This window comes from Telopea speciosissima, unplaced genomic scaffold (genome assembly GCF_018873765.1).
Source record: "Telopea speciosissima isolate NSW1024214 ecotype Mountain lineage unplaced genomic scaffold, Tspe_v1 Tspe_v1.0136, whole genome shotgun sequence".
Taxonomy (NCBI): domain Eukaryota; kingdom Viridiplantae; phylum Streptophyta; class Magnoliopsida; order Proteales; family Proteaceae; genus Telopea; species Telopea speciosissima.
In genome coordinates this window covers 15,285-41,156 of record NW_025317472.1, presented here as the reverse complement: position 1 = coordinate 41,156, position 25,872 = coordinate 15,285, and the positions used below count along the sequence as shown (strand labels likewise).

The 25,872-nt window shown below is 38.5% G+C and overlaps 2 long non-coding RNA genes across 2 annotated transcripts; one reads left to right on the top strand and one right to left on the bottom strand.

Moving 5' to 3' along the window:
* LOC122647748 lies at positions 1-12,470 on the top strand. The gene is made up of 2 exons (XR_006330958.1): positions 1-53; positions 12,386-12,470. It is a non-coding gene; the product is annotated as an uncharacterized LOC122647748 (long non-coding RNA).
* LOC122647750 lies at positions 12,378-21,478 on the bottom strand. The gene is made up of 2 exons (XR_006330960.1): positions 21,309-21,478; positions 12,378-12,466 (listed from the first exon to the last, which is right to left on the bottom strand). It is a non-coding gene; the product is annotated as an uncharacterized LOC122647750 (long non-coding RNA).
* Positions 21,479-25,872: the final 4,394 nt, after the last annotated feature.

Sequence of the window (25,872 nt, the reverse complement as noted above, 5' to 3'; positions counted from 1 at the left end):
CTTCTCCTAAAAGCGCCAGTTGCCAAAAGGGTTTCGTGGATTTTTACTCTCTAGTCCGTAGGCGGCGTTCATACTTCGAGAATTTTGGTCTCAAGTTGCAGAGCCGATTAAAGGAATTAGAAACAGAAACCGCGCTCTCGAAAAACCCTGTAAGTTCGTAATAAGAATTCGGAAGTAGTTGTTTTTAGTAAATTTCCAAATGTTTAGTTTCCTCTTCAAAAGAGTCCCAATTGGGAGAACGGTAAGAGATTCGACAACCCAACTGTGTTTTCTGCAAAACACTTCATCTTTCAAATACTTCTCAAAAATCTCAAGAAATCAGAACTCTTTCGTTGTCTCTTACCTCATCAGCTCATGTGGCCTATCACCAGCAGCCGCCATTTCTGCATCCGAGAAGGTTGATTTTGAATCCTCTGATAGACCAGACTCAGTTCTAACCCTCTTCAGAAACCATGGATTCACCGAAGCCCAGATTTCCACTCTCGTTGGAAAGTGTCCATCATTGCTCGTATCCAGTCCTACAAAGACCCTTCTGCCTAAACTTGAGTTCTTCCATTCCCAGGGTGTTTCGAGCCCTAAACTCGCCAAAATACTCTGCAAAGACCCATGGCTTTTGTTTTCTAGCTTAAAAAACCAAATCATCCCTGCTTTTAATTTCTCGAAAAGTTTAGTTGGGACTGTGGAGAATGTTGTTATTGGTCTAAATCGTTTTTCTGGTCTCATCAGTTGTGGTATAAAGATTGTGAGTCGAAATATTGCAATCTTGAGAGAAAATGGAGTGCCGGAGTCTAATATCGTGCGTTTACTAACATCCTGTCCCAGATCGATGACACCTAAAAATGATCGCTTCAAACAGATAGTTGAGGAGATTAAGCTAATGGGTTTCAACCATTCACAATACATGTTTATGCGTGCTCTCCAAGTGTTAACATCAATCAACAAATTGACATGGAAGCAGAAATTAGAAGTTGGGGTTTTTCTGAGAATGAGATTCTCATGGCATTTAGGAGGTACCCAAAATTTTATGGCACTGTCTGAGAAGAGGATAATGAGACATGGATTTCTTTCTTAACAAAATGGGTTGGGAACGGGCAGTTATCTTCACGTACCCGGACATTCTTGGGCTTAGCTTGGAGAAGAGAATTCTTCCAAGGTGTTCAGTTTTTCGAGTATTGATATCATAGTTGTCACGGCGTCACGGCGATCCAAGTCGGTGGAAGGGTGTCACGTCGATATATCGACATGTCGCCCGCCATGGCGTTGCCATGGCGAGCATGTCGACCATGTTTAATTTTTTATTTTCTGTATTTTTAATGTCATTTAGTATGCTATAATATATGTCCTATAACATCAAAATCAACATGAAAGTGTACTACACTACTACTAATATACTATGCCACTATGGTTTAATTCATGAAAGTGTAACTAATATCCATTAGTGTATATGAAAGTATGAAAAATTGAAAATATAGATTAACCTATCAAATAATTGAAAGCAATAGTAAAAATCAAATGATAGGCTAACTTTGTTTCTGAAAGCTTGATAGCAATAGTCTTTCTTTAGTGTATGTGATTTGGAGCAAAGCATCTAAGCTATTAAATGGTTTAAAAAAAAAATTTTAATCTAACTTTTATATGTACAAATATCGACCGATATGCCAACATATCGTGGTATGGCGTCCATGGCGACGCCATGGCGTCGCCATGGAAGCCATATCGAACGATATATTGACATCCACCATGGCGTAGCTCGATATGCCCCCTCTCCCAACGCCAGGACGCCATGGCGGCGCCATGGCGACGCCATGACAACTATGATTGATATTGAAAGGTCTGATGAAGAAAGATCGTCAAATGGGATATTTGTTGAAAAAAGTGAAGCTTTTTTTGGAGAAGTTTGTGACAAAATTTGAGAAAGAAGTTCCTCAACTCTTGGATTTATACAAAGGGAATATTAGTCTGCTAGAATTAGGATATGGAACTGAGGAAGTGTGGAAAAAACCTACTGTAAAATGCCCAAAATTTTGAAATTTTACAAATAGATCTAAATATTTCTTTTGAAGTTTGAAGTCTCAAGGTCTATGGAGACTGTATACCAACAATTAAGGTCAATGATTCAGTATGGGTTTCTAGGAACTTGACTGTCCAGCTCTTATGCTTCCGGTAAACTGTTTTATGCTCAGCAGGAAGGCACTTATCTGTTGCCTAGTCATTATGGTGCGTGTGGTTACTTGAGTAGAGGCTAGTACCGGATTTACAGTTTAATTTCAATTTACTCAAAACCTAGGTCAATAGAAAGTAAAATTTATGTAAAATTGGATTCTTGGGGTATTAAATTTGCAATATTTGTTATATGATGTCACTTTCTATGCATTTATGTGTATTGATAGGTTTTCTTTTATTAAAAGGTTGCTTAGTGTCAATGACTTGATAAATTGGTTATATGCTGATTTGTATATTTGGTAAGAAAAAGAGAAGGAAAAAAGAAAACCTTCCTTTGGTGTATTTGGTTCTAAACTTGTGGTGTTGAAGCTGCAGTGTCTTTAGTAGTGAAAATTGGTGCAGTTTCGGTTATACAAATGCTTGTTATTGAATTGAATTTTGAAAAGCAATATAACCTATAAATGTGAGAATACCTAAAAGGATGATTATATCTATTCAAAACCTTTTTCCTTTTAATGATTTTATAGAGTTTATCTAACATACCTGCTGTTTGAAACCATAGATTTAAGTTACTTTTGTAGGGAGATTTATTATTCTGGACCTGAATGGACCTACTGCCATAGACAGATGGAATGTCTTAAAATCACTGAGCTTGATTACTACAATTTGGGAATATATGGACCATATGCTGTCATGCTGGATGGTTCTAATTCGTATCATCAATTAACTGCTCTACTTAATGGTGTTTCTCAGAGTTTCATGCCAAACAAATGGGGACATTTTCCTTTCGATGTGTTTGATGATAGTTTTTTGTGCCACTTGAAATAACAGTAAAACTATACATTTGCCTTTGATGGAAATGCAGAAAATTTTCTCCCTAGATAAAGGAAAAGGGGGGAGGAGAGGAACCTAATTGAATGATGAATCATTGTTGTGTGTGTGTGTGTAGAATGATCTTTGTTGAGTGAAAACAACCAATTTCTATGAGCTGGGGATGATGCTTGGTGCAACTGCAAATTGAATATAAAACTGAATTCAAGAAATAGCAACTTTACTACAAGAACTGATCTGACAAGCTGTGCTAGCATGAACTTTAGATAGAGAACAAGACAAGCCCCTTATTCTGAATCTTCTCTAACAAATTATATTGATGATGATCAAGTTGAGTTTCTCTGAATGCTAGATAGAGAACAAGACAATCATTCATGTAGAGGAGATTGCTACCAGGCTGAGTGGCCTCTGCATCAATGTGGGGGCTAATGAGAGTGTGTGCAGGGGCATCCAACAGGGGTGAGATTTTTCGTTTCGGGTTGGGGGGGGTCTTTGGAACAACATTTTACCTTGGCTATCCTCTTCTACACCGCACTCAACACCTTTTTGATTCTTCATATCATTGCGACTAAGGTGAAAGACATGGTTACCATTTTGTTTTCAAGCATCTGTACCCAGTTTTTGGGGAATTTTGTTGTATTTTTATCTAGCCATTGTAGCTATATGTTAATGGGGATGGTTGGAGTGTCCCTGAAACAATTAACACAAAGTAATTGATTATTTCCTTGTGACACCTTGTATCATTACCAATCATGTCTTTTGTGAAGTTGAAGCTAATAACTGTTTAGGCTGCAGGTTCTGATGGTAAATCATAAGAAACTTATTTTTTGCTGCTGATTGTTATTTCCAAATGGTAAAATATAATTGTTAGACAATTAAGCAAATCAAAAGTTCATGCAAAGAACAATATTGGTGTAGTTTGTTATCCTTTATAGCATGTTAATTAGAAACCTCAACTGCCATCCGGACCAGTTAAAATTTAATTCTTAGAATTTTGGATATTAAAAAAAAAAAGAATAAAAACATGCTACTAAACTCTGGAGAAAATCTGGACACAGTTTATTTCTCTATTTGTTTTTAGATTTAGAAAACAACTTGCAAGTTTCCAAGGTCAATGCAAACCTTCCGTTGAGTTTTGGAAGGACAACATTGGACAAAAATTAAGTTATTCTATTGAATGTAATAAATAGTTGTTCATGTCTCTGTTCAAAATTATAATTAACGTAGGTCTCTAGGAATCAATAGAGAAGGTGATCTGCCGCGCTATTTTCGTAGACATGATCAAATTACTTAAGTTTACACATCAACATGCTCTAGACTGAGATCCTATTGGCAAGAACAGTTTTGTTATGAAACTCAGGTTTTTTTCTGTGAGAAATTATCTTATTACGTATAGAATATATGAGCTGGATTTTATAGAACAGATGTAATCACATAATTTTTTAACTGAATAGATAACTCTGAAATACTTTAAAGAGTATGGGAGAGGAGAGGAGAATAGTGCACCTCTAAAATTCCTTTTCCAACAATCACAAGCATCTTCAATGGGTCATTTTAGGTATTTTAGAATGTAAAAATGATGTTTTTGTCTTCCCTGTTTTAGATTTATCTAGAAATCAAGTACACAACCTAAGAGAGAGAAAGAGATCCATTGCCTCCCCCAAGTCTCTCCCTCCCATCCTTCCCTCTTGCGGTCCTTTTCCTCTTTCGATTCCTTTGTCTCACATAGGTCACACCTGTCTTCATTGTTTGTTGGAGAAATCCATGGGGAAACCTGTGAAGAAGGGTTAGCATTCATGATTTATTAAAAAAAGGGTGTACTCTATGCATGAGGCTTCTGCCACTACGGGTCTGGAGATGATTATAATGTATGCAACCTTACCCCTTACCCTTGCTTTCGCAACTTGAACCTGTGACCCCTTGGTCACAATAAAGGGGTCACAATAGATCAACCTTATTGTTGCACCAAGGCCTGCCCTCTAGCATTTCAAGATTTATTAACACTCAACAAGACATTTGCACTTAATTTAATTTTCCCCCCTTAACAATTAGGTGTTGCTTGAACTGTAGCTAAAGATCCACTATTTATGGGTTTTTTTTTTGATAGATTTAGTAATTGAAGTGAAAGTGATGGCTTCCTTTTGGTTAATCTGTCTAGAAATCTAGATTTAGAACAATCTTCAATTTTGGCAAGATCGATAGGAGAGAGATAAATGATACAACTCGTTGGTTTTTTCTTGACTCGGACATAATTACCGATTCTTGGAAAATGCAAACTGACCAGGAGCGAGTTTGGTCGTTCTCTAATCCTGGTGAGTCTACATGACTCTTGATCAGGTTTTATGATATTTTGACTCGACTCGGGTAACTCGTCCGAATCAAAACCTGGTTTTCCAACTATGGATTCAACATATATATTTTAACCAGTTTCTGTTTCCTTCCCCCCATGATTCTCTTACGTCCCTTGTCTCTCTCTCTCTCTCTCTCTCTCACACACACACACACACACATACATATTTTTGTCCACACGTGCATTTGGTCGTGTGTCTGGACGTATTACTGCGCCCAGACGCAGCCGGACGCCAAATGATTGGCCCGCCCCTATGGAAAGGCAAGGGTGTGTTGGTCATTTCATGTCTGACTGTGTCTAGGCACAGGTACACATCCAAACGCGCGACCAAGTGGTATTTTTTCTCCCATATATATATGAAAAATGGATGAAACATAAAGCAAAGAATGCTTATGGACGTGAAGAACTGCCCCCGCGGAAGAAACTTAGCTCAACTATGCCTAGCCCATGCCGGATCTAGCTGCGTCACAAATCTCCAAGCCCATTTGACGAGCAATATATATAAAGAGAGAGAGAGAGAGAGAGAGAGAGATTTGCTTTTGAGATTTTCCAATTTTATTGTTTTTTAAAACCTGGTTGTGAGATTTTTTCATCAAATGATACCACACATGTTTGCAATGTAAATTTTTTAGGGGAAATAAACGTTGTTTGGTCGTGTATAGTCTGTGACAAACAGAGCTCCCCCTAGATGGACCGCCTGCTCCCCTGCAAAATAAAAAATCCCACCTCCCAATGGATGCTCCCATGCGTCTCCTAATTGGGCACCGGGCTGTGTTTTTTTCTTTTTGTTATTTTCTTTTTCTTCATTCTTTAATGTCTCTACATTTGTGTTTGGGTTGAAACTTCATAAAATTAGAGTCTCATGCATAGTTTCAAGAATTGGTAATTGGGTCGCTGGTTAAGCCGATTTGGTTTGGAATCGATCGAGAGTTGTGATCGACCCCAACTCTGACTGATCCAATACAACCGATTTAAGGGCCGATTCAAGGGTTTTTGAAACCGATTCCAATGACACAGACCAATTCTAGTGGCATGGACCGATTCCAACTTTTAAAACCTTGCACTCAGGTTCTCAATGCTGTTTAAATTGTCGTGAGACGAGAGGACCTTTATCCGCTGCTGTGCACTGCAGTGCTGTTGTGCCATCGTTCGACACATTAGGTAGGGTCACTTTTGATAAGCTTATGAAAGTGGGTTGTGAGAATAATTTTTTCCCTTTTTATATTGCTTTCACCTAGAATTTTTTGAGTTGGGATTAGGTTCTTACATGGGAATGTACAAGAACGCCTCATAGGCTTACAGATGGAATTCACCATGTGGGTCCCACCTGGGGTGATTCCATCTGTACGCGTTCTCGTACGTGAACCTGATCCCTTCTCGAGTTTTTTTAGTAGTTATCCTTGTAAGAATGGAAGGTGATGTTTTTGAAAATCAGAAGGCACATCTGAGCCATGTATTTTTATGTTTTTTTTAATATGAATTGTTTTTTCTCACTCAAGATTGGGAGAGTGCATACTAATGTCTAGAGTATTGGTACACATGCATGAACATAGACAAGATGTATGCCAATAAAAAGGGGGTATTTGAATTAGACTCTAAAATTTGACACATAACTAATTTATACTATGTACTCCATATCCAACATATCATCTGTCTACATGATACATGATAGAATACATACAAACTTTGTCCCCCCCCTTAACATGATTTTTACCTAGAAATATAACAATTTCCCTTGCAACTTAAATACCCAACACAAACCTGTGACTTACATGTTTGAGACTTCTCAGCAATTTGTGTAGGGCATAGTATCATATATACTTCGGGAGGAGGGTTTTGTTTTTTCAATCTACAAAACCCATAGCGTTCAAATTGACCATAAACGTTTGGCTTGGGAGATATAGAGAGTTTTTGTGCTGTGTGAGGTAAATCTCGATTCTCCCTTTCAATGTTTATGTCGGTTTATATTGGATGAATATGGTGTTTAAATCTTAAAACTATAAGTGTAGTTGATTACTTCATTTGTTTGATGACTTGTTTGCCAAATTCATTTTGAAATAGAGAAGAACTAGAAAATTTTGATTCCCCCTCCCCATTTTTAATACTTACTAAAATTTGAAAAAAAATATATTATAGAAAGAACATGATATTTTATGGTTAAATTAGTTGATGATGTTTCACGGGTACAACCGTACAACAGACTTTAAGTTGAATCGGATAGCAAGTAAGTCGTCTTCTACATTCTTGAACCGCACAGGATCCCACTACTAAATGTAACAGCTATTATTGATAATCTGAAGCACCTCTCTACTTCTTTTGTTTTGATTTCGTTTTTCATCTAGTGTATTCTACGGGCTCAAAATGTTATAGCAAATACCCTGACTCGGAAGGCCCTATCTATCATGTATATGACAAATTGGCTGTATTCCATTCCGTGGCTTCATGACCTCAATTTATCTAAAGCTATAGACTATTCACATGGCTCTTTTATTCAATAAAAAAATTATAATTAAACATTGTATTGCTCTATTATTTGATATTTTATAGCATTGCATGCCTAAAATATGGATTTGTCAACCAACATATTTTCTAGGAAATTTTTTCCTTTCCCCCTCCCATCCTATATGTTATTTAGTTTATTTGTTATAGGACAAAAGATCTATACTTGGTCGCATGGTCTCTACACAAGCGTCTGAGCTAATAGGTGAGCACACCTGAGTATCTACCCAGGGGCAAAGGTGTCATCTTATGGTATCACGTAAGAGGGGGTGTAGCGCGTAGGAAACAGTGAAACACCACCGGCACCAAGTAGAGATATTTTCCCAGGTTTGTTTTTATTTAAAAGTAAATTATTATTGTCACAAGGATCTTTTATTTTTCCAAATTATTCACAAAAATCTCAGATTATGCTGCTAGTTGAGTTGCCATGTGGCAAAAAGAAAGGCCCGGCCCATATGGAGACATCTTTTTGGTTTATATTTTCAAGGGTTATTTCCAAATGCCCTACTGAAAATGGCTGAACTTACAATTACCCCCTGAACTTTCATTAATTCTATGTGCACCCCTGCTTTCCAAACTAAGTACCACTATAGTCCCTCCCATAGTCCCATTAGACAGAGACGTTATCTTCTAACGTCTGACATTTTTTGTACGTGGTTAGACCATTCTGCCCTTGATAGAGTGGAATGACAAAAATATCCTTATTTTAAAAAATAAAAAAACCTGCAACCCCTATTTTCCTTCCTTCTGTGATTTCTTCCAATCTTCCTTTTCTTCTTCTGCCCTGTGTTCTCTTGCTACTTCTCCCATCTTCCTTTTCTTCTTCTTCTTCCTTGTGTTCTCTCGTTGCTTCTCCTAGGATGCAACCCTAGCTATCTCTTCTCTCTTGGAATCGTCTATATGGATATTTTTTCTTCGATCAATTATAATCAAACCAAATTCGGCATGGATAGCGTATGTGAGGACTCTTCTTGAAACCAAAACCATTCATTAAAATTCATTTTCCCGGATCTGATAGGATTTGCGAATCGAATTAATTTGGAGAAGTGATGGTGCTCTGGCACAATTATTGAATAGATTGTGATAATGAAAACGAAATTTTAATGAAAAGAAGAAGTTTCTACTGTTTATCTGATTTGATTATTTAATTTCAGAAACATCAGATCTGGAGGGGAGGAGGAGACACTTGCATTTATCCTTATTTTATTCGTGTTTTCTTCTGTTCTAGATTCACTGAAAAGACCAATAAAGAAGATAAGGCAAAGCCAGTCAGAGCCACACATAAACACCCACTAAAAGAAAATCAAAAAGCTCAGATCAATAGAACCTGCAACAAACCTATTAGTAAAATACGAATCCCACAATCAAATCAAAATCATTAATCAAGCAATCAAATAAGGGGGAAAAAGAAAAGGAATTCATGAAACATAATTTAGAAAAGTAACTGAAAGAGGATAGGGTATTCAAAGCGTTAACCAGAGGGTTCTTCTCTAAGTGTTCAACCGACTCCTCTCGGCTGTCGTAGCTGACTAGCACTTCTTCTCCCATCTTGTTGTTTCATCTTAGGCGACGGTGACTCAGAAAAAATGTCTCTTTCCTTTGTTTTATACTGCTATAAGCAAATAAAAGCTTGCCACAAGGGAAGAAGCAGCGAGAGAACACAGGGAAGAAGAAGAAGAAAAGGAAGATGGCAGAAGTAGCGAGAGAACACAGGGAAGAAGAAGAAAAGGAAGATTGAAAGAAATCGAAATCGAAGAAGGAAGGAAAATGGGGGTTGAAGGATACCTGCAACTCATCTTCCCCAAACGATTTGGGGAAGATGGATTGCAGGTTTTTTTTTTTTTTTTAAAGTAAAGGCATTTTTGTCGTTTCACTCTATCAAGGACAGAATGGTCTAACCATGTACAAAAAATGTCAGACGTTAGAACATAATGTCTCTGTCTAACGGGAGGGACTATAATGGTACTTAGTTTGGAAAGCAAGGTGCACGTAGAATTAGTAAAAGTTTAGGAGGGCAACTGCAAGTTCGACCATTTTCAGGGGGGCATTTGAAAATAACCCTTTATTTTTTGGTAAATAGAATATGTTTATTTATAGGATTAGAAAAAATGCCTTCTAACAAGTAAATAAATAAAAAATAAAATAAACTACCCCCCTCTCAAAAAAAAAGCTAAGCATGACACCCTTAGAAATCTTTTATCCATCACATTGCATATTAATGACCACACTGCACAATTTACGAGTCAATTTCATGCTGACATTTGATTAGCTCAAAAAAAATCTATACTCCATGGGCAATGTGATTGAGTTTTGGTATGAAATTAATGGGGTGAATCCACATAGTCATCTTTTGTATGAAATTAATGGTTACATATTTTTAAGTGAAAAGATCAATATATAGAGGCCGTATGGTTCAGATAAACCATTAATTTGATGTGTGAGGTTATCTAATCGGTGAAGTGGTTTATGTGTGAGGCTACCCAATGGTGGAAGTGGCTTACATAATCGTCCAAACTCTACATGGGAGAAATTGGACAGCTCTCTCTTTTTGGGAAAATTTTAAGTGTGAAAATGCTTTGTGATATTACTCATGTAATATGGTCAAGTTTACTTGTCATGTAATTGAATTTGAATGTGTAATAGATCGTCCCATGCCCATCTTATTCACCAAGTTTGAGTCTAAGAGAAGCATGACAAGGAGTCAAAAAGTGTCATAAGTTACAAAGTTATTATTTCATTATAAGAGAATGTATTTGCATTTTTGTATTTGAAAGCAATTTTAATAGATTTTCCTTACTTGTTTGGAGTGAAAATTTGATCAATTAGATAGATGTGGTTTTCTGCCACATGGATCCAACCATGTTTTCCAATGTTAATTGTTTTTTTTTTATAAGCCTCATGTCAAAAATCTTTGCAACTTGAATCTCGACCCCCAGTGAAATCGAAAATTGCATCCAAACCAATGCCTTTGTGTGCACTTTCATTGGCTATCATGTTGGTGTAGGAGCTATACGATCAGTTAGCATAATCTTGCCTTTTTTTTAATATAGAAAACCTTTTTCCTTTTAGCTATGGCGAAATATGTGACACAAATTTTTTTTTTTTTTTTCTTCTCTCCTAAGTTGAAGTATCCGAAACTTAGCACATGAAAAAGAGGACAACGATATGAGGATTTTTTTTTGGTGCCAAAGGTAGGTCCATCACTATGGTGGCCCGAAGGGGGATTGAGCGTTTGATGGAATCCAAGAGGGAGAGGAAAGGGGGTGCCTCGACTGGGCACTCAATTGTGAGCAAGGATCAAGAACTCGGGTTTCAACCTGGCTGAAACCGAGTTTTGGTCAAAACCAACCGAAACTAGGTCAAAATCGAGTACTTTTTCCCATTCATGGGGAAAGCTTGGTTGGAGGGGTTTCTGTCAAAACCACCGAGTTGAAGGGGTTTCTGTCAAAACCAAGTCGAGATATGCCTTCTCGATCGAGACGAGGTATTATATAGGCCTGGTTCAAGGTGGTTCAACCATATTTCGACCAAAACATGGTCGAAACCACCGATACCTGGTCGAAACGTTACACTTTTAAAAATCCACCTCTAACTCGTCTCGAAAACCTGCGAAACTGAGATATTTCAATGGTTTCGATAGGTTCCGACCTAATTCTTGATCCATGATTGTGAGACACGAGTACAATTGTACAAGCCTAAGCCCAAGTTTTGACAATCAAGGCACAAACCAATTGACCAAGTTTCGACAAACAAGGCTTTTGAAAGTTCTTGGGTGTCTCTGTAATTAGGCCAAAATTCCAGGGGTGTCTGTGAAATTGGCAATAACAAAAGACAGAAGAAAAGATGAGGAAGAAGGATTAAAAAAAGCAAGAAATCAGAAGGAGACTTGCAACATCGAGGTCGAAGAAGAACAAGAATCCCATACCCACTGTTATTGTTTTGAGTTGATTTGGGAAAGAAGATTGGTGAAAGAGGAATCTCTTCACCTACCATTAAAACTATATATGGGTCATTTTGTCAAATATGTCATAAAAATTAGTTATGTATTGATAGTTACAAAATGGTTTTTCATTCTATACTCTATTATGTTTATGGGTCCATGTTCTCTGTGCCGCAGCGTAGGCTGCTCCCAGACTCATGGGTTTGCCACTGAGAGGGGCAGGGTGGTCATTGCACCCACCCCCATGTGTCTGGGCGCAGCGTGCGCCCCTGACAGAGAGAACATTCTCCCTATGTTTATTATTTATCAAATGATTTTCATATTTTGATCGAAATGATTTATAGTAATGAATTTTTTTTTTAAATAAACCATAAACGGAAAAGAAAAAAAAACCAAAAAAAGACCTAAAAAAATTTTTTTTTTTTTTGATGAACGACCTAAAAAATGTTGGAAGTATCAAAACAAAGTTTAGGAATCTGCCAGGGAGAAAAAGAGGTAAAAGTATAAAAGTAGTCAGCATCAGTAAATATAGGATAATTGAAGGGGAGTACTAGTAATGAATACGCATCCTAAAATCTACTTGGAGGATTTTCACTCTCTAGCCCAGAAGTAGCTTTCACCTTTCGAGAACTTTGGTTTCAAGTCGCAGAGCAGATGAAAGCAATGGAAACTGAAGCCGCGCTCTCGGAAGACCCCTCCGTAAGTTCCTAGTCAGGACTAATTGCGATTTTAGTTACATTTCCGAATGTTTAGTTTCCTCTTCAAAAGAGTCCCAATCGGGAGAACCTTAATAAGAGATTCAACTACCCAACTGGGTTTTCTACAAAACCCTTTGTCTCTCAAATACATCTCCTCAAATGCCTCAAGAAATCAGAATCCTTTCGTTGTCTCTTACTTCATCAGCTCATGTGGGCTCTCACCCGCAGCCGCCCTTTCTGCATCGAAGAAGGTTGGTTTTGAATCCTCTGACGTACCAGACTCGGTTCTTACCCTTTTCAGAAACCATGGATTCACCGATGCCCAAATTTCCAGTCTCATTAGAAAGTGCCCATTGTTGCTCGTGTCCAGCCCTACAAAGACGCTTCTGCCTAAACTTGAGTTCTTACATTCGTTGGGCGTTTCGAGCCCTATCATTACCAAAATCCTCTGCAAAGATTCAAAGTTCTTGTTCCGTAGCTTAGAAAACAAAATTATCCCTGCTTTTAATTTCTGGAAGAGTTTAGTTGGGACTCTGGAGAATGTTGTTATTGGTCTAAAACGTGAAGCTCGTTTCTTCAATTGTGATATACCGACTGTGGCTCGAAATATTGCAATCTTGAGAGAAAATGGAGTACCGGAGTCTATTATCGTGAGTTTACTAACTTACTATCCCTCAACGTTGACACCTAAAAATGATATGGTCAAACAGATGGTTGAGGAGATTAAGCAAATGGATTTCAACCTTTCAAAGTACACGTTTATAAGTGCTCTATCTGTGTTTACATCAATGACAAAATCGACATGGAAGCACAAATTGGAGGCCTATCGAAGGTGGGGTTTTTCTGAGGATGAGATTCTCTTGGCATTTAGGAGGTACGCTTTTTTCATGAAACTGTCTGAGAAGAATATAAAGAGCCATTTAGATTTCTTTGTTGACAAAATGGGTTGGGAACGGGAAGTTATCATCACACACCCGCTACTTGTTGGACTTAGCTTGGAGAAGAGGATTCTTCCAAGCTGTTCAGTTTTACGAGTATTGAGATTGAAAGGTCTGGTTAAGGAAGATCTTAAAATGGGACATCTGTTGACAAAAAGTGAGAAGTATTTCTTGGAGAAGTTTGTGACCAACTATGAGAAAGAAGTTCCTCAACTCTTGGATCTATACAAAGGGAATATTAGTCTGCTAGGACTAGGATATAGAATTGAGGAAGTGTGGAAAGAACCCATTGTACAATGCTCAAATTTTTGAAATTCAATGAATGGATCTTAATGTTTCTTTGTGAGCTTGAAGCCTCAAGGTCTGTATGGAGACCGTACACAAGCCTCAAATTTTTATTTATTTATTTTTTTTGTGGAGGGGGGGGGGGGTGAGTGGGTTGTTGTTGGTTGGTCTTGAAGCCCCAGGCACAAAATTATCAGTATCGGTCTCTAGGAACTTGACTGTTCAGCTCCTATGCCTTGGGTGGACTGTTTTGAGCTCAGCAGGAAGGCACCTATCTGTTGTCTAGTCATTCTGGTGCATGTGGTTACTTGAGTAGGGACTAGTCCCAGATTTATAGTGTAACTTTAATTTACTCAACACTTTAGAAGGTGAATAACAAGTAAAATTTTTGTAAAATTGGATTCTTGGGGCATTAAATTTGTAAAATTGGTTTTAGGATGTCACTTTCTATGCATTTATGTGTATTGATAAGTTCTCTTTCATTAAAAAGGCTGCTTAATGTCAATGATTTGATAAATTGGTTATGCTGATTTGTATAGCTGTTAAAAAAAGAGAATGAAAAAAGAATACCTCCCTTTGGTGTATTTGGTTCTAAACTTGTGGTGCTGAAGCTGTAGTGCCTTTATTACTGAAATTTGATGCTGTTTCGTTTATAAAAATGCTTGTTATTGAATTGAACTTTGAAAAGCAGTATATCCTATAATTATGAGAAGACCTAAAAGGATGATTATATCCATTCAAAGCTTTTTCCTTTCAATAAATTTATAGAAATAATCTTAACATGTCTTCTATTTGAAACCATTGATTTTAGTTCCTTTTCTGAGGGAGATTTTATTATTCTGGATTTGAATGGACCAATTGCTATAGACTGGTGGAATGTCTTAAAATCACTGAGCATGGTTACCTCTATTTGGAAATACATGGACCATGTTTAGGATGGCTCTAATCAGTATCAATCAGTTGACTGCTCTACTTAGTGGTTTTCAGAGTTCTCTTCCAAACAAATGAGGAAAAGTTCCTTTCGATCGCTTGATGAGTTTCTTGTGCCACTGAAAATAACAATAAAATTACGCCTTTGTCTTTTCATGGAAATGCAGAAAAAAATTTCCCTGGATAAAGGAAAAGGGAGAAGGAAACTAATTGTATGATGAATGATTGTTGTGTTAGGTGTGTATTGTATGCTTTTTTTTTGTGGCTGTGTGTGTGTTCGCGTAGAATGATGCTGTTTTTTTTTAATCCTTGTTGAGTGAGTTTGTTATGTGATACAATAAATCCCATATCTGATCTCTAGAAGATGACTAGACATTTCTAAGCAGTTTTTTTTTTGTGTGTGCGAGCGTAGAATGATCCTTGCTGAGTGAATTTGTTATGTGATACAATAAATCCCATATATCATCTCTAGAATTTGTTGTGTGTGTGTGTACGCACGTGCATAGAATGATCCTTGTTGAGTGAATTTGTTATGTGATACAATAAATCCCATATCTCATCTCTAGAAGATGGTTAGACATTTCTATGCTGTTTTGTGTGTGTGTGTGTGTGTGGAATGATCCTTGTTGAGTGAATTTGTTATGTGACACAATAAATCCCATATCTCATCTCTAGAAGATGGCTAGACATTTGTATAAGAAATAGAATAATCCAAGATCTTGTTCTTGTAAGACCTTAAGTTATATAATTCATTTCAAAGAACCATGTTTGCTTAGTTAATATAAAATTTTCCTATTTGTACAATTTCTATTTCCATTTTGTTCTCTGTACTTAGGAGTAATAGTACTAAATCTCGCGAAATCTTGGTCGAGATTTCGAATATTTCGAAAATCTTGACTAGGGCGAAACGAAATGGTGCCTCGAATCAAAAAAATACCAAATCTCGGTCGAGATTTCGATTATGTCGAGATATTGGTACATATCTCGCGAGATATCGAGATATTTTTCTTTTCAAAACACCTAGTACAAAAGGCAAAAACTCATTAGTCTCGATCGAAATTTCGACCGAGACTAACAAGGCTGCTCTTTTGTGGTTTGTTTCTTCTGTTTTCTTCATTCTTCAAACTCTTTTTGTTGATTTGTGTACCGACCTTCGAATCTACGTCGGAACCACTTGGAGAACACAAGATTCAAACTGCTTAAGTTGTTAACTTGTTATTGACTTAATGTACTAAATATTATGACTTAAGTTATGACTTATGAGTCATTCACTTTATGTTTCCAACTTCCAAGTCAATTTACTTGTTTAAATTGTTTATTAATCATTAATTTATTATGTCCTCTAGAACTTAAAGTCTTAAACAATGTGTATGTATAATTAACTAAGTTATACATTAGGGTTCGACCATACATTGCCAATCAATGGTCCAAAACACCACTTTGGGTGACTATTTTTACAATTTGAACATTTAAATGTGTTTATATAGCCTAAAATAGGGTTTCCATGAAGTTTAAGGCCTTAACTTGGCCTAAAACCCACCGAAATGACCTACCGAAACATACCAGAAAATTGCAAAATTTTGGCCGAAATATCTGAAATTTTGGATATTTTGGATATTTCGGTAAGCCTGAAACACCGAAACAAAACAAGTTTTCGAACTATGCTTAGGACTGAAACATCAGATGCCATGTAGAAGCAGAACAAATAAAAAAAGAAAATCAGAGGGATGAGTACTAGCAATAGGGAACAGAACTCACTACAGTGAGAGTTACAATTGAAAAGAGTCAATTCCCCTTTACCTCAGTCTTGGGATTATCCTTTATTTATAATCACTTAGAAGTAGTTACACACAACAAACACATAACCATTTCCACGTGCACACACGTGCATTTCTAAGACAGTTATGCCAAGTGGCCATAACTTAACAAACACTGTTAACCACTACGTTATATCTCTAACACCCCCCTGCAAACTCAAGCTACCTGAGCGAAGATTGAGTTTGGACCGTAAATGAGCAAACCGAGCTGAGGAGAGCCCTTTTGTTAAAATATCAGCCAGCTGATCAACCGTCGACACGAAACGAACTCTCAAAGCATTCTTTGCGACCAAATCACGTACATAATGATAATCAATTTCAATGTGTTTCGTACGAGCATGGAACACTGGATTTGCCGTGAGAAAAGTAGCACTGATATTGTCACACCATAGAGTTGGTGGAGATGATAAAGTGACCCGTAACTCAGTGAGAAGCGATCGGATCCAAGTAACCTCTGTAGTGGCCAAGGCCAAGGCCTTATACTCACTCTCTGTGCTTGAACGAGCTACAGTCGATTGCTTGCGAGACTGCCAAGAAACAAGATTAGAGCCAAGAAATATTAAGTACCCACCAGTGGATTTTCTATCGTCTGGGCAGCTGGCCCAATCAGCATCCGTAAAACCCGTTAATGATAGTGATGGAGATCGAAACAGCTGCAGGCCATGTAGGATTGTACCCTTTAAATGCCGAAGCACCCTCTTTGCAGCTAGCCAATGTTCATCTGTAGGTGTTGCTAGAAATTGGCAAAGCTTGTTGACCGGGTATGAGATATCTGAACGAGTGAGCGTAGCATATTGCAACGCTCCAACCAGGCTTCAATACTCTGTTGGATCTTGTAGCAATTTTCCTGAATGGCGAGAAAGAGATGAAGAAGATGCCATTGGAGTGGCGATGGGCTTTGCTCCTAGCATATTAGCCTTTTGAAGAAGCCCATAGACATACTTCTGTTGAGAGAGTAACAGCCCATCCGAATTTGGAATCAGTTCAATGCCCAAGAAATAACGGGCTGTGCCAAGATCCTTGATGGCAAATTCATTTGCCAAATCGTCCAGTAGGTGTTGAATGGCTGCAGAGGAAGGGCCCGTGACAATGATGTCATCCACATATATGAGAATATAGATAGGCCCTGTGGATGAGTGTTGGATGAACAAGGATGTATCCATCTTGGACCCAACAAATCCCAATTGTAACAAGTGAGTACTCAGCCTTTGAAACCAGGCCTGTGGGGCCTATTTCAGCCCATACAAGGAACGCTGAAGTTTGCAAACATGATTTGGAAAATGGGTGTCCTTATAACCAGGTGGTTGGACCATATAAATGTCTTCGGTGAGATACCCGTGTAAAAATGCATTGGTTACATCTAATTGGCGTAGAAGCCAACCGTGAGAAACCGCAAGAGATAATACAATGCAAATAGTAGTACGCTTAACTACTGGGCTGAATGTTTTAGAATAATCCAACCCATGTTCTTGAGTGTATCCATTTGCTACTAAACGGGCCTTATAACGATCAACAGTACCATCAGATTTGTATTTGACCCTGAAAATCCACTTGCATCCAATAATATGTCAATGTGGAGGTGGTGGTACAAGAGACCAAGTCCCATTCGAAATGAGAGCATTGTACTCTACATCCATCGCATTACGCCACTCAGCTGACTTAGACGCCTGTGTATAACATGTAGGTTCAACAATAGGCGAAGTAGAGGCTAGTAAAGCCATTGAGAAGGGATGCTTAGTGGCCTAAAAGCTGCGAGGCACCTTTACAATACGTGTTCCATCTTGGGCTCTAGTGACCATAGGGTGAGTTCGCCCAGAATTGGGCACCAGTGAGCCAGCGGGTACAATGGGCTCCGCTGGGATGGACGACACACTGTTTGAGAGTGATGACAAATCATCATGGGCTTGACCCACTAAATCCTTATTCACAGGTTGAACAGAACCAGAATTGGACTCCTCATGCGCCTCTGAAAGTGGTGATAAAACTGGAGAGTTTAAAACACCCTGTGAAGTCGAGTGGTGTGTGTTATGTTGATATCCAAACAGAGGTGGAAAAGATGGCCACACATTCGAATCTGAAGGTGAAACAACCATAGCTGAAGGAGAATATTTTGGAAAAGTGTTTTCATCAAACACTACATGCCGAGATATAATGATCTTTCTTGTGTAAGGATTGAAACATTTGTAGCCTTTATGATTTGGACTGTAACCAACAAATAAGCATCTAACTGATCTGTAATCCATCTTGTGGCGATTATACGGCCGAAGTAAGGGATAACACGCACACCCAAAGGTCTCGGAAAAATTGTAATCCGGATGATAACCATAGAGTTTAAAGAAGGGTGAGGCGAACCCAAGCACCACAGTTGGAAGTCGATTAATAACATACCTGTTCCAAAAGCATGGCTCCAAAAATGCGTAGACAAACCACAGTGTGCAAGAAGAGATAACCCCATCTCAACAATATGCCTATGTTTCCTCTCAACAGTCCCATTTTGCTCAGAAGTATGTGGACAGGATAACCTATGAGCAATCCCACATTTTGACAAAAATTGGGAGAAACCACGGTATTCACCTCCCCAGTCCGACTGGAAATTCTTAATGGAACACCCAAATTGATTTTCAACTAGTGCTTTAAACGTTTGAAAAGCAGTGAGAGCATCGGACTTATTTGTTAGAAAATACAACCAAGAAAATCTAGTGAAGTCATCAACAAACACTACATAATAGCGATAGCCTTCTACAGACAACAAAGGCGCTGGACCAAAAAGATCAGAAAATATCAATTGGAGAGGACCAGTGGTACAAGTAGTAGATGCTCTAAACGGCAGCTTGTGTGCCTTACCCAATTGACAGTGGCTGCAAACTGATTGTTGTTTCAAGAAATAAAAGGAAGACTGTGAGTGGAAAGAACTTTGCGCACAACAGTATTTGACGCATGACCAAGGCGCTTGTGCCACATTGCCTCAGAGGTCTTAACAGCCGAGTAACTGACTGGAGAAGAATCTAACTCAGAGGAAGACGAAACAACAGGTACTGGAAGACGAAGCTGATACAAGCCATCACTGATTGGTCCGGTTAGCAGAATACTCCCCGAGCAACGATCCTTGATGCAAAAGAAATTTGAATGAAATTCAAAATAACAAGAGTTATCTTTAGCAAATTGACGAACTGAAAGCAAATTATGTGTCATTTTGGGAACATGAAGAATGTTGTTTAGCCGAAAGTTTTTAGAACCAGCAGTAAAACTAGAAAATCCAAGATGTTGGATGGGCAGACCTGTGCCGTTGCCTATGCGAACAGAATCAGCTCAATTGTAATCACTAGACGATTGAACAGTGCTCATGTCAGGAGTAATATGATGCGTAGCTCCGGTGTCTGGATACCATGCCTGATGATTACCTTGGAAGCCAGTGAAGTTAGCTTGGGGTGGATCTGTGGTGAATCGCTGGTAGCAAAACTTTGCAGAGTGACCCATTTTATTGCAAATCTGGCAAGTAGAAGGATATCGGCCAGAGTTGTAATCACCACGAGATCCTCTATCAAAGCTACCGCGATAGCCTCCAGTGCTGCGATAACCGCGACCACGATCTCGATCACGTGCCCCCCGATAGCCACCACGACTGTATCGATTTGAAGGAGAGTCGATCTGCCGTGACACCGGGGAACGGTCTTTTGTTGCAGCAGGGGAAGAAGCAGAGGAATCAACCCCTGGAGTAGCACTGGCGACATGAGCAGAGGAGTTTGTGAGATCTTGAAGAACAGCAACATTTCGAATCTCTTCACTGATCAATAATCCATGAAGATCTTTCATCTTAACCGAAGACTCACGAGTCGTCACAGAAGTGACAAACGATGAAAAATCAGACCCAAGACCTCCAAGAGTGAAAAGAACCAGATCTTCATCAGATACTGGTTTTGAAACTAGTGCGAGTTCATCCGCAATGCGTTTGATACGCAGAAGGTAGTCAGCCATAGAATCTGATCCTTTCTTGATGCTGTGCAAATTCATTCTCAATTGCATTACCCGAGCTTGCGAGTGTGAAGCGTACGCTGAGGCAAGAGTGGACCAGACCTCAAAGGATGTCTCAAGACCAACAACTTGAGAATGCACACTCTCCGTTAAAGAGGATAAATCCAGCTTAAGAGTAGCTGATCTTGCTTCTGCTATGTGAGAAAGGCAGGATTCACAACTGGAGAGTCTGATGTGGGAGAAATCACAAATTCCGGTGGACATTGTGAAGAACCATCTACAAACCCTAACAACCCCGAGCTGCGGAGAAGAGGAAGAAACTGTGAACGCCAGACAACATAGTTGGAAGAGGAAAGCTTGATAGAGAGAAAATGGTGAATGTTGGAGAAGGAAAGAGAAGATTCAGGCGAAGCAGCAGATGATAGATCTGAGGTTGAGGACGGAGACACCATGGCGAGAAGAACTTTCAAGAAACGAAAAAAAAGGAGAACCAGGAACGACTTGCTCTGAGATACCAAGTTAGAATTGAAAAGAGTCAATTCCCCTTGACCTCAGTCTTGGGATTATCCTTTATTTATAATCACTTTGAAGCAGTTACACACAACAAACACATAACCATTTCCACGTGCACACACTTGCATTTCTAAGACAGTTATGCCAAGTGGCCATAACTTAACAAACACTGTTAACCACTACGTTATATCTCTAACAGTGAGGATAACAGAACTTTGAATTGACTAGCTAACAGGAAGCGGTAATGAGACAAGCACCGGAAGAGATCGGGTCTCTCCAAGACAGTCCTTTACTAATTCTGTATACTTCCTAATAAATTAATGTAGAGCAGATGAAAGCAATGGAAACAGAAGCCACCCTATTGGAAGACACCTCCGTAAGTTCCAGGTCAGAACTAATTGCGCTTTCAGTACATTTCTGAATGTTTAGCTTCCTCTTCAAAAGAGTCCCAATTGGGAGAACTGTAAGAGAATCAACTGCACAACTGGGTTTTGTGCAAAACCATTCATCTCTCAAATGCAACTCCTCAAAAGCCTCAAGAAATGAGACTTCCGTGGTCTCTTACCTCATCAGCTCATGTGGGCTCTCATCACCTGCAGTAGTCATCTCTGCGTCCAAGAAGGTTGGTTTTGAATTCTCTGATAGACCAGACTTGGTTATTACCCTCTTCAGAAACCACGGATTCACCAAAGCATAGGTTTCCAATCTCATTAGAAATTGTCCATCATTTCTCGTTGCCAGTCCTACAAAGAACTTGCTCCCTAAACTTGAGTTCTTCCATTCGTTTGGCGTTTCGAGCTCTAACATTGCCAAACTCCTCACTAAAGATAGGAGGGTTTTGTTCACTAGATTAGAAAACAAAATCATTTATTCAAGAGGCTAGTTGGGAGTTGGGACTGTGGAGAATATTGTTATCGACCTAAAGCGTCAGGCTTGTTACATCAATTGTAATATACAGAATGTGGCTCAAAATATGGCAATCTTGAGAAAAAATGGAGTACCTGTGTCAAATATTGTGACTTCACTAACTAGCTATCCCAGAACAATGACATATAAAAATGACCGGTTCAAACAGAGACTAAAGGATATTCAGCAAATGTGTTTCGATCTTTCAAAATACTTGTTTATTATTGCTCTCCATGGATTTGCATCAATGAACAAATCGACATGGAAGCAGAAATTGGAGGCTTATCAAAGGTGGGGCTTTTCTGAGAAAAAGATTCTCATGGCATTGAGGAGGTATCCTTGGTCTATGACACTGTATGAAAAGAAGATTATGAGCCATATGGATTTCTTTGTTAAAAAAATGGGTTGGGAATCGGCAGATATTATGAGGAACTCAAAAATTCTCGGGTTTAGCTTGGAGAAGAGAGTTATCCCAAGGTGTTCAGCTGTTCGAGTTTTGCAATTGAAAGGTCTAGTGGAGAGAGATCATAGTACCAGAACTGTGTTGATAAAGAGTGATAAGTCATTATTGGAGAAGTTTGTAACCAAGTACGAAGAGAAAAGGAAGATTGGTCTGCCATAACTAGGATTCGGATCTGAGGAAGTCAGTCGAAGGAAACTATTAAATATTTGAAATTCAATATGAATCTTAATGTTTTTAATGTTTCCTTGTTTTCTATATTTCTCTAATACAACTCATTATCTCTGAATCTGATTTATTTAAGGTATGGCAACAGAGTTAAATTGTTGCTTTTGAAACCGGTGTTGATTTGTGTATGTTTGAATTAACCTTTTGCTATTGTCCACTGGGATATCTTAACTTCAGTAAGCTTGGTACTTCTATATGTATTCAACCCCAGAATTTAATATGATGATGTTTTGCGTGCATCTGTTGTGTCATTGGTTCAATAATGCTCAACTTTGGTTTACTCTGAACTTAAAGGTGAAAATAAATTGTTTGCCATGGGGAACTAGGGTACTGACAAGTACCGAAATTTGTTTTTTACCACTTTGATTGAGATTTATGTACAAATAAGCTTGTCCTTTTATGTTATCATGGCTGCTTATTATGAGTTGTATGAGAAATTTTTATGATGCTTTGTCATGAAAAAAAAAAGAAGCCAAAAATGATGTGTTTGGTCCTCAACATGTAGCTATTAAAGTGTAGGAGGAATATAGCAGTTTTGTTACTGAAGATTCAGTTTTGGCCACACACCTGCCTGTCATGGGATTGAAGCACACATTCTATCCTGAAGAAAATAGGGAAAAAGATCTAAATAGATCATTATATCTATGTAAACCCATTCATTGCCTTTTTTTTTTTTGTTTCTAGTGAATTTTAAAATAACCCCACTGCTTAAAACCATAGTATAAGTTTGTTGTTTTTGAGGGATTTTTTTTTTATTTTTTGGTGTGGATTTGAAGAGCTCTATTATGTTATATTGCCTAGTCGGAAATCTTACAATCAGTGATCTTGCCCACCCTTGAGCATTACTCAATTTGGAGAATCCATAGTATATGGTTGATGTAAACAGTGACTGATTTTTTTTAGGGGGTGGGTTACCAAAGTTGAATCATGTAGTTGTGTTTATGTATGTATTTTTCATTGGATTACAGAACCCAACCTTTCCCCTTCTCTGTAAGAGAAGCTTCTCTTAACGGGCGGCACAAGAAAACCTTACCCTATCAACATTCAAGAGACACTGGATGATGTTTTGTAAACAATGGTATGACTTTTAGGGTTCCTCCCTCTCCCCTCCCCCCACAATTTAAGTTGATTCATTTAGTTGTGGTTATGCATCAATTTTTCATTGGATTGCAAAACATTTTTCCAGCTGTAAAAGAAGTTTCTCTAAATGGGCTGTTCAAAAGGAAAAAAAATCCTCTGCAGTGCACCGATCTTGCGGTGCACTGCAATTTGGGCTTGAGAGTTTGACACGTTGAAGATGCGACATCCAACAGTGTCAAGCTCGAAGAGAAAGAAAAAAAACTGGGCCAATCGAGCTCGCACCGTTGGATGTCGCATCTTCCACGTGTCGAGCTCCCAAACCTGAACTGCAGTGCACTGCAAAGGATTTTAATCCTCAAGAACCTTACTTTAGGGGATAAAAATCCTCTGCAGTGCTTAATCTTGTTGTGCCTTTGCAGTTCGGGTCTCTGAGCTTGACATGTGGAAGATGCTTCATCCAACAGTGTGAGCTCGAGTAGACCCAGTTATTATTTTTTTCTTTCTGCTTGAGCTCACACCATTGGATGAAGTATCGTACACGTGTCAAGCTAGTAGACCCGAAATGCTATGGCACCGCAAGATTAAGCATTGCAGAGTATTTTTATCCCCTTAGATGGGAAGGAAGGGGGGGGGGGGGGAGGGAAGGGACGTCAGTTTCTTGATCATTAAGATGCTTTCACATCCTTACCTTGTCTGTGCAGCTTCAAACAGTTAGTAATAAAGCTACTTTTTTTTTCTTCAGGTAATGTAATGTTGAGAACAAGTCAACTTCCGAGGGAGGGAAAAAGAGAGTAGGTTCATTTATAGGATTAGGAATAACAACTTCAAGGGAAAAGGAACGCTAGCAGGTGCTGCATGTACCTCCCTGCCCGAACATAGCTTGGCTCGAAAAGATCGCCGGACCCCTCTTGTTGCACCGGGCTTTGTCTGGGTGCAGATACATGCCCACACATAGCACCAGTTAGCGTTCTATCTCCCTAACTTCAAACAAGCAAAATAAATGAAAATCAACAACTCCCCCCCCCCCCTCTAAACAAAAAAATGCCTATAGGCAGCTGGGCACCCTTCGACATCTTTTGTATATCACATTACATATTAATTACCATTTGATTCTTGCACCCAAAACAAAAAAATGTGATTCAACTGATGAGTCAATTTTAGGCAACATCTCATTGGTGCAAAAAAAAATGTCTGATACTCAATGGTCATGTGATTGATTTTTTTTATGGAATTTGATAAGTTGTGAATCTACATGGATCTATCTAATCAAATTATTGGAATGCCAAATATATCCTTTTTTTGGGGGGGCGGGGGGGGGGGGGAGGGGGGAGGCTTAAGGGCTAAAATTCGAAGCATTGTTCTAAGTATCGATATAATTTGACTTGATACATATTTGTATCGCCAGAGTCTGATACTAATATACCACTGATTGGATAGGCGAATATAGACAAAAAATGGATTTTTTGTTTTTAATCTCAAATTGGACTGATATGAACTGATTCTAATGATGCATATAAATATTGGTAGCTGTGACCAATATGCGTACTGATAACTAAAACCTGATTCTAAGTGGAAAAGGTCAGTACATGGAGGACTAGTGGTTACTAAATTCTTTTTTCTTTTTTTTTCTTTTTTTTGGGGGGGGGGGGAATATAAATTTAGGGAAAATGTTCTCTGCACTGGGAGACACATGGGGGTGGACGAAATGACCAGCCGGCCCCCTGAATGATCGAGATGACGTGCCCGTTCCACCCCATGTGTCTAGGTGCAGCTTGCGCTCCCAGGCAGAGAACATCACCCCTTAAATGTAATAATGTTTTGTGATATTATTCATGTAGCATGATCGAATTTACTTGCTATGTAGTAGAATTTGAATGTGTGCAAGTGAGTTCATATAATAGATCATCCCATGCCTATGTCATCCATTATATTTCAGTCTAAGAGAAGCATGACAAGGGGTTAAAAAACTCCATATAGTACAAGATGTTATTTCATTATAAAATATTCATGTATTTTTGTAATTTATTTGTCAAATTGAATTTAATTTTAACAGTCTTCCCCTCCTTGTTTGGAGTTAAAATTTAATTAATAAGATGTGTGAGTTTTCTATCACATGGATCCACCTTTGTTTGTCAGTGTTCTATTGTTTTGATGTTCTTTACATCACAAATTTGTGCAACCTGAATCTTGACCCCTTTTGTTTTTTTTTTTTAAACTCTATTTTATATTTTGTGTTTTATCTTCATTGAGGTAACCTGATTG